At 37.6% G+C, this 8177-nt stretch overlaps 1 long non-coding RNA gene across 1 annotated transcript in view; it reads right to left on the bottom strand.

Moving 5' to 3' along the window:
* Nucleotides 1-271: 271 nt before the first annotated feature.
* Nucleotides 272-8177, bottom strand: part of LOC139026437 (uncharacterized) — an 18989-nt gene continuing 11083 nt past the window's right edge. Inside the window, exon 3 of the long non-coding RNA XR_011478210.1 lies at nt 272-351. This is a non-coding gene — a long non-coding RNA (uncharacterized lncRNA). The remainder of the gene's footprint in view (nt 352-8177) is intronic.

Below are 8177 nucleotides of genomic sequence, written 5' to 3'. Positions count from 1 at the left end.
GGTCAGTATCCTCCATGTTGGAATCTGTGAATAAGGAGTCACCTTCACCTGCAGGTCTGGAGTAGACAACATCAACCTGAATCACCTGTTGTCTAGTGTCGTCACATGATGCTATACATTCTCAAACAGATCAATAAAGACATGACAATTACTATATACACATAGTATCATATTATTTGTATTTCATCAATACAAATCACAGGATTCCACACAGCATAATTATTTTGTGAACCAAAAGGTTGTTGTGACTATAAAACCACTGGGATATGTGTAGCTCCACTGTTGACCCCTTCAAGGTACAGATACTCTGAGTGGTGTAAGTCACACTCCAGCCATCCTGACCCAGTACCACTGAAACAGTCACGGAACACAATGGTATCAGAATTAAGCCAAGGCCAATTGTCTCACACTAACAGTAGGGTTTGTCCACACTTTGTTGCCATAGTTGCTGAGTTGAGCGTGAATGGAAACCACAGAAAAGCATCACTCAGTGAGGTGTGAAAGATAACTATTTAAAATGAAGTGGAGACGACTAACAGAACACATCAGAATAACATCACATTATGTTACAATGTTGACCCTTGTTAGAGTACCGCCTGAAGTATTAGTTAGCAGAGACATCACCATCATCACCATAGCCTGCTGTATTGACTGCTGTTGTTTAAACAGTGTAGAGTCTAATGTAGCCTGTTATCCATATATAGTCTAATGTAGCCTGTTATCCATATACAGTATACTGTTGCCTGTTTTTCATTTACAGTCTAATGTAGCATGTTATCCTTATATAGTCTAATGTAGCCTGTTATCCATATATTGTCTAATGTAGCCTGTTATCCTTATATAGTCTAATGTAGCCTGTTATCCATACATAGTCTAATGTAGCCTGTTATCTATATATAGTCTAATGTAGCCTGTTATCCATACATAGTCTAATGTAGCCTGTTATCCATATATAGTCTAATGTAGCCTGTTATCCATACATAGTCTAATGTAGCCTGTTATCCATATATAGTCTAATGTAGCCTGTTATCCATATATAGTCTAATGTAGCATGTTATCCATAGATAGTCTAATGTAGCATGTTATCCATATATAGCGTAATGTAGCCTGTTATCCATACATAGTCTAATGTAGCCTGTTATCCATACATAGTKTAATGTAGCCTGTTATCAATATATAGTCTAATGTAGCCTGTTATCCATATATAGTCTAATGTAGCATGTTATCCATATAGTGTAATGTAGCCTGTTATCCATATATAGTCTAATGTAGCCTGTTATCCATATACAGTCTAATGTAGCCAGTTATCCATATATAGTGTAATGTAGCATGTTATCTATATTTATACAACAGTTGTTTTGGAATTTGATTGAAGACAGAGCCTCTCCAGCCAATGATTTATGATACAACATACACATGGCCACGTTCATATAAAGTGGCATCGTTTACTTCGTTACCTAGCAACCCACTACCACTGCTACTTTTWAAATGACTAAACCTAGCACCTGTAAATCATCATGGATTATATTAAAGTTACTTTTTATATGTTTTATCCACTGACGTTTGAAGAATGGTGCCAACAAGAAGAGGAGGAGGAGGATATGAAAGAAATGAAACAAGAAGAAGAGCAAGTGGACCAGCAACCTGAGCCTGTGTTAACGTTAGACATGCAGAAATCAGTAACGCTGCTATAGACAACATAGAAAAGGAGAGAAATTAAAAATCTACATCAAGACAAACCATTTGGGCAGTAAAGTGCTTTCTGGAATGGCTGTCAGAAAAGAAGATAAACATCGATCTGGCAACTGTTTCAAAACAGGAAATGGCTAATGTTCTCAGGAGATCCTACGCCACTGCAAGGACTGCTAAATGAGGCGATATGGAATCGCTGGACTACAGGCAAGGTTAAAACCTGTTTAGTGTTTGGGGCGCAATTTTCACTTTGGGAAAAAATCGTGCCCAATTTAAACGGCCTGTAGTTCGTACTCTATTCTAGATCGTACAATATGCATATTATTATTACTATTGGATAGAAAACACTCTCAAGGTTCTAAAACCGTTTGAATTATATCTTTGAGTAAAACAGAACTCATTTTGCAGCAAACTCCTTACAGGAAGTGGAAAATCTGAAATTGATGCTCTGTTCTAGGGCCTGCCTATAAATGGCCTTCATATATATCAGTATACATGCACTTCATACACCTTCCACTAGATGTCAACAGGGAGTGAGAGAAGAAATTGAGTGTTTTACATCATCTGAGGTCGAATAAAAGCTCTTGGCATGACGTGACCCCAATTTCCTGTTTTCTGGAACGCGCGAGAAGTGACCTGGTATTGCCTTCTGTAAAGCTGTCGTTATAGACGACTAATATCTCCGGCTTTGATTTTATTTGATACATGTGACAATATCATCGTAAAGTATGTTTTTTCAATATAGTTTTATTAGATTATTGAAATTTTTCCGGGACGTTAGGCGTGTTGCTTTGTCTGCGTATGTTCAGGAAGGAGAGCTTCGCGCCACTTTGCTAGCTTTCCGTGCTAATTGACTGGAGAAGAGGACATTCTAAATCCAAACAACGATTGTTCTGGACAAAGGACCCCTTGTACAACATTCTGATGGAAGATCATCAAAAGTAGGACCCATTTTATGATGCTATTTCATATATCTGTCGAACATGTTGTACTAGTAGTTTGCGCCCACATTTTGGGCACTCTCGCTATAACTAAGCTGGATGTCGTAATGAAGTTATTTTTAGAATTCTAACACGGCGATTGCATTAAGAACTAGTGTATCTATCATTTCCTATACAACATGTATTTTAGTAATGTTTATGAATAGTTATTTGGTCAGAATATGTGAGTGTCAGAAAAATATCCGGACGTTGTGGAAAGAATGCTACGTTAGCACAATGTATAAACACTGATTTCAGCTCTAAATATGCACATTTTCGAACAAAACATAAGTGTATGTATAACCTGATGTTATAGGACTGTCATCTGATGAAGCTTATCAAGGTTAGTCAAAAATTATATATATTTTTGCTGGTTTGTTACGATCGCTAACTTTCGCTGCTGGTAAATGGCTTGTGTGTCTGGCTATTGTGGTAAGCTAATATAATGCTATATTGTGTTTTCGCTGTAAAACACTTAATAAATCGGAAATATTGGCTGGAATCACAAGATGCCTGTCTTTCATTTGCTGTACACCATGTATTTTTCAGAAATGTTTATGATGAGAGTATTTAGGTATTTGACGTTGGTGTCTGTAATTACTCTGGCTGCTTCGGTGCTATTTCTGACGGTAGCTGTGATGGTAGCTGCAATGTAAAACTGATTTATAGCTCAAATATGCACATTTTTCGAACAAAACATAGATTTATTGAATAACATGTTATACGACTGTCATCTGATGAAGTTGTTTCTTGGTTAGTTTGGTTGTTCTTGGTTAGTTAGGTTGGTTTTGTGCATGCTACCTGTGCTGTGAAAAATGTCTGTCCTTTTTTGTATTTGGTGGTGAGCTAACATAATATACGTGGTGTTTTCGCTGTAAAACAATTAATAAATCGGAAATATTGGCTGAATCACAAGATGCCTGTCTTTAATTTGCTGACACCATGTATTTTTCAGAAATGTTTTATGATGAGTATTTAGGTATTTGACGTTGGTGTCTGTAATTACTCTGGCTGCTTCGGTGCTATTTCTGACGGTAGCTGTGATGGTAGCTGCAATGTAAAACTGATTTATAGCTCAAATATGCACATTTTTCGAACAAAACATAGATTTATTGAATAACATGTTATACGACTGTCATCTGATGAAGTTGTTCTTGGTTAGTTAGGTTGGTTTTGTGCATGCTACCTGTGCTGTGAAAAATGTCTGTCCTTTTTTGTATTTGGTGGTGAGCTAACATAAATATACGTGGTGTTTTCGCTGTAAAACAATTTAAAAATCGGACATGTTGGCTGGATTCACAAGATGTTTATCTTTCATATGCTGTATTGGACTTGTTAATGTGTGAAAGTTAAATATTTCTAAAAAATATATTTTGAATTTCGCGCCCTGCACTTGAAGTGGCTGTTGTCATATTGTGCCCGGCTTCGGGCTTGCAGCCCAAAGAAGTTAACCCTCTGTTCCCCACATTGTCTTTGTGTGGTATTGTTTGTTGTAAGTGCACATGTTTACTGGTGCGCGTCGGGTTTTGTACCCATGTTGGTTTATTCTTTATGCCATTGGTTTTGAAATTAAACTGCTCCAGCTATTACCGAGTTCTGCTCTCCTGCGTCTGACTTCACTGTCACCAGTGACGCACCCCTTACAGTAGCTTATGATCAGTCATTGGCCCCGCCCCAAGTGAACACAGACATTGGGTGGGAATGATGAAACGTCCCCTTTTCTACTCCAGTATAAAAAACCTGCGTCAAAATGTACAAGACCAGAGAGCATGGAGCAGTAGCTTCATGTTGAAAAGGTTGGCAATTTAAATAWAGACCAGTTACGTGCAGCGCCAGCTGAATARGTTACAAATGAAMWAGAAATCTACCACTCTATAGACCAGAGGACCATTCAGTCTGCAGCTGTTTAAGTACTTTCGTCTGGTAAACGKGACCGATCGAACAAATTAATGGTACTCTGAAAGATTCATTCTGGAGAARATTTCACTATCAAACGACCATTGSTACGRCTGACGTATCGATTATAACAAGCTACAACTATGAAAGACTTTGATCTCTGGTGGACAAACCAGAGACTTTCTATCYACTGATTCTCCAYCAGACGGAKTGGCGATCACAGAGAGAGACAACAAAGGCCTACACTCGTAAATATATAAATTGCAATTTCTTTTCGAATGAGCGACTGATCATGTGAAAATTGTTAGCATTACCATGAGCCTAGTMATCAGATGTCTGTACACTGTCTTTCCCGCTCTTTATCTGTCCCCACCCCTTTCCAGTGTCTACCAAGCCATCATATCGGGCTTAGTCCACTAGGGACTTTTCATTGCATTATGTAGTAACCAATGTATAACCTATCCTGTGTGTCTGTTTGTAATTCCGTGTGATTATTTAGTTAGTTAGTAAATAAATAATTAAGCCAATTTGTATATCGCTGATTCATAATTTATGCTAGGGTTCGTGCAGATATCCAAGGGTTTGCGACATTCAGAATATGACTGATGAGGTAATAATACATTAATAAGTGACTGTAATCGATAAGATATGAAAATATCTGAAGAGAGTTAAATTCGGGAAATAGTAAGTCGTTAAACAACATTTTCCCGTGGTGCCCCGACTTCCTAGTTAATTACTGTTTACGTGATTAGTTTAATCAGATAACAATTACACCTAGAGAATTTATTTGATCATATAACAGTCTTCACATTAATGAATAGTCACGTTGCCACACATGCTGATTTATAACTGAGATAAGCAATTTCATAAATGTGTCAAGTACATCATCTGGATGCTCTTCATTACACACCACGGACCAACAAATATTCTTATATCAACAACATTGGAATCACTGCAAAACTTATTGTATGACRTCTTATGCAGTATATTAGGCCCAGCCTTTGGAACTTTGGTTTTAATAGATATGGCTACTATATTGTGATCACTACATCCTATTTGGATCCTGCTTTAAAGCAAATTTCTGCATCATTAGTAAAGATATAATCAATACATGTTCATGATTTAATTCCTGTGCTGTGTGTAACTACCCTGGTAGTTTGACTAACAACCTGAACCAGGTTGCAGCCACTAGTTACAGTTTGAAGCTTTCTCTTGAGTGGACAGCCTGATGAAAGCCAGTCAATATTTAAATTACCCAGAAAATGTACCTCTCTGTTGATGTCACATAACTCATCAAGCATTTCACACATGTTGTCCAGATACTGACTATTAGCACTTGGTGGTCTATAGCAGCGTCCCACAAGAATGGGCTTTAGGTGAGGCAGTTGAACCTGTAGCCATATTTCTTCATCAGAATTTAACATGATATCCTCTCTAAGTTTTACAGGAATGTGGTTCTGAATATAAATGGCCACACCTCCACCTTTGACAGTTCTGTCCTTTCTGTAGATCTTATAAGCAAGTATTGATTCCGCTATATCAAAGGTATTATCTGAGTTTTAGAGATTGTCAAAATATGAATGTCATTTGTTACTAGCAAATMATTGATTTCATGAACCTTGTTTCTTAWGCTACATATGTTAACGTGGGCTATTTTTTAGCACTTTTCTGGGATGATTGTTTTTATTGCTTTCCTGGGAAGCTTAGCAGAMGTAGACATGCTCATGTTATTTATGTTAATGCAGCGTGAGCTGCACACAGTGGACTTCCTACTAGGGCACACAAACTCATTGCTAACAGTATCACTCTGGTTTACAGGCACATTATTACTGCATACAATAGCTGTGGGATCAGCAGTCCATCGCAATCTCTCTCTAGCTTTCTGTGTGGATTATAGGTTTTACAATTCTATTAACTTACCAGATGCTCTTATCCAGAGCAACTTACAGTAGTGAGTGGATACATGTTCACACCAAACTGAACCAACAACCCTGGTGTTACAAACAACATTCTCCTCCAACTGATCCACACAGGACCACATGGGATTCTTCATGGCTCCTTTCTAAATGACTTTCATCTAGGACCAGCCCTAATAGGCACAAAACCCCTCCAAAGTGGTAAGCCTTAGGTTACCCACTCATTTGAAAAGCTCAACCCCATTTATAAAATAGTTTTAAAACACGGCAACTAAAATAATTGAAGTGTCAAATGATTTCCTAAATGGCCATTTTTGTCCAGATGCTGTCACATCCCCAGAAGGAGCAGCTGTTTGTATGGCTAGAACCCCAGCTATCAGAGAGAGCCATTGTCCACATCAATATAATGTATGAATACGATTGGACCTTGTACGCTGCTGCTAAAATCTAGCAGGTAACACATTGAACATTATCCAGTTGAAATGCAAGTCTATCAAGCAATTCACAAAGAATGTAAAGAATTTTGCAATATATTTTCTACAATTTACAGGTAGAGGGAAAAGTTGAAGGTGAAATCTTTCCTCCCGAACATTAATTTTAGCTACACTCAACTTCACATTGAGTCATGCTAGTACTAAACTTATTTCATGAGCAGGTGTCTGTCTCTGCAGGTTCTTGTGACCCCCTGTGGTGGCAATAGAGGAGTGGAATGGGCCTGGAAAGGGTCAATCAGTGAATCTGTGCAGATTGGATATTCAAACCGTTTTCCAGGTGTCCTGATGCAGGTGAGTTTTTACAAGTCGTGCGTGTTTTCTGTCCTCTAGTGACTGAATTAAATCATGGGAACCTGTTTCTAACTCAATATGGCCTGATGTGTAACATTGCATACATTTACGAGAAGGGAGACAGGACTGTGACTTCTACATTCTAAGTCAGCCTAATTGATGATAGAAGTTTTGTTTTTTTCATGTAATATTTCTGTAGTTGTGCTTATCCTCATATTTAGTATTTTAGTGTTTATTAGGATCCCCATTAGCTGCTACTCTTCCTGGGGTCCAACAGTGTTAAGCAGTTACATAACAACACCCTACATCATAAATAAAACAATACATCATACAATACATTATTAGATCATTCATCTATATTATACATTTACAATATAAAATCCACAATTACCAGTCCTCCAGGATTTCGCGCTAATTGGTGATTTCTGCGGCAAAAATGCTTGATTTTGCGGCAGCTTTTCTGATATTCTGCGATACATTTTGCAATGGGTTCTTTCACGTTAATTTCATATAAAGTCATATGTGCTCAGTTTTAGGACGATTTTAAGCAAAATACATAATACAAAAACAGTTTAACATCTGAAGTGCTCAGTTTTGTTTATTTTCCTAAACAGATCTGTCATAATCCCTCACACATTCACTCACACACACACACCTCTCCATCAGGCCTTTGATGCTTGCTATCAACACGAGATGCACCTCCCATTCCCACTCTCTCTCTAAAAAACCAACAACAAATAGATTAAAAGCTGTTCAATCGCTTTCCATTTGAGGATCGATATTTCTTTCGCGCCAATTGTCTACAAAATACTTGATTGTGATATTTTTTTTTTTCTTCTGAAAGGGTCGTACGGAGATTTTTTTTTAAAAACAGAACGTAAAATAATATATTGTGGTTTATATGTACA

This window comes from Salvelinus sp. IW2-2015, unplaced genomic scaffold, assembly GCF_002910315.2.
Source record: "Salvelinus sp. IW2-2015 unplaced genomic scaffold, ASM291031v2 Un_scaffold4774, whole genome shotgun sequence".
Taxonomy (NCBI): domain Eukaryota; kingdom Metazoa; phylum Chordata; class Actinopteri; order Salmoniformes; family Salmonidae; genus Salvelinus; species Salvelinus sp. IW2-2015.
Note: the sequence above shows the minus strand (reverse complement) of the source record. Positions and strands in the feature narration are given on the sequence as shown.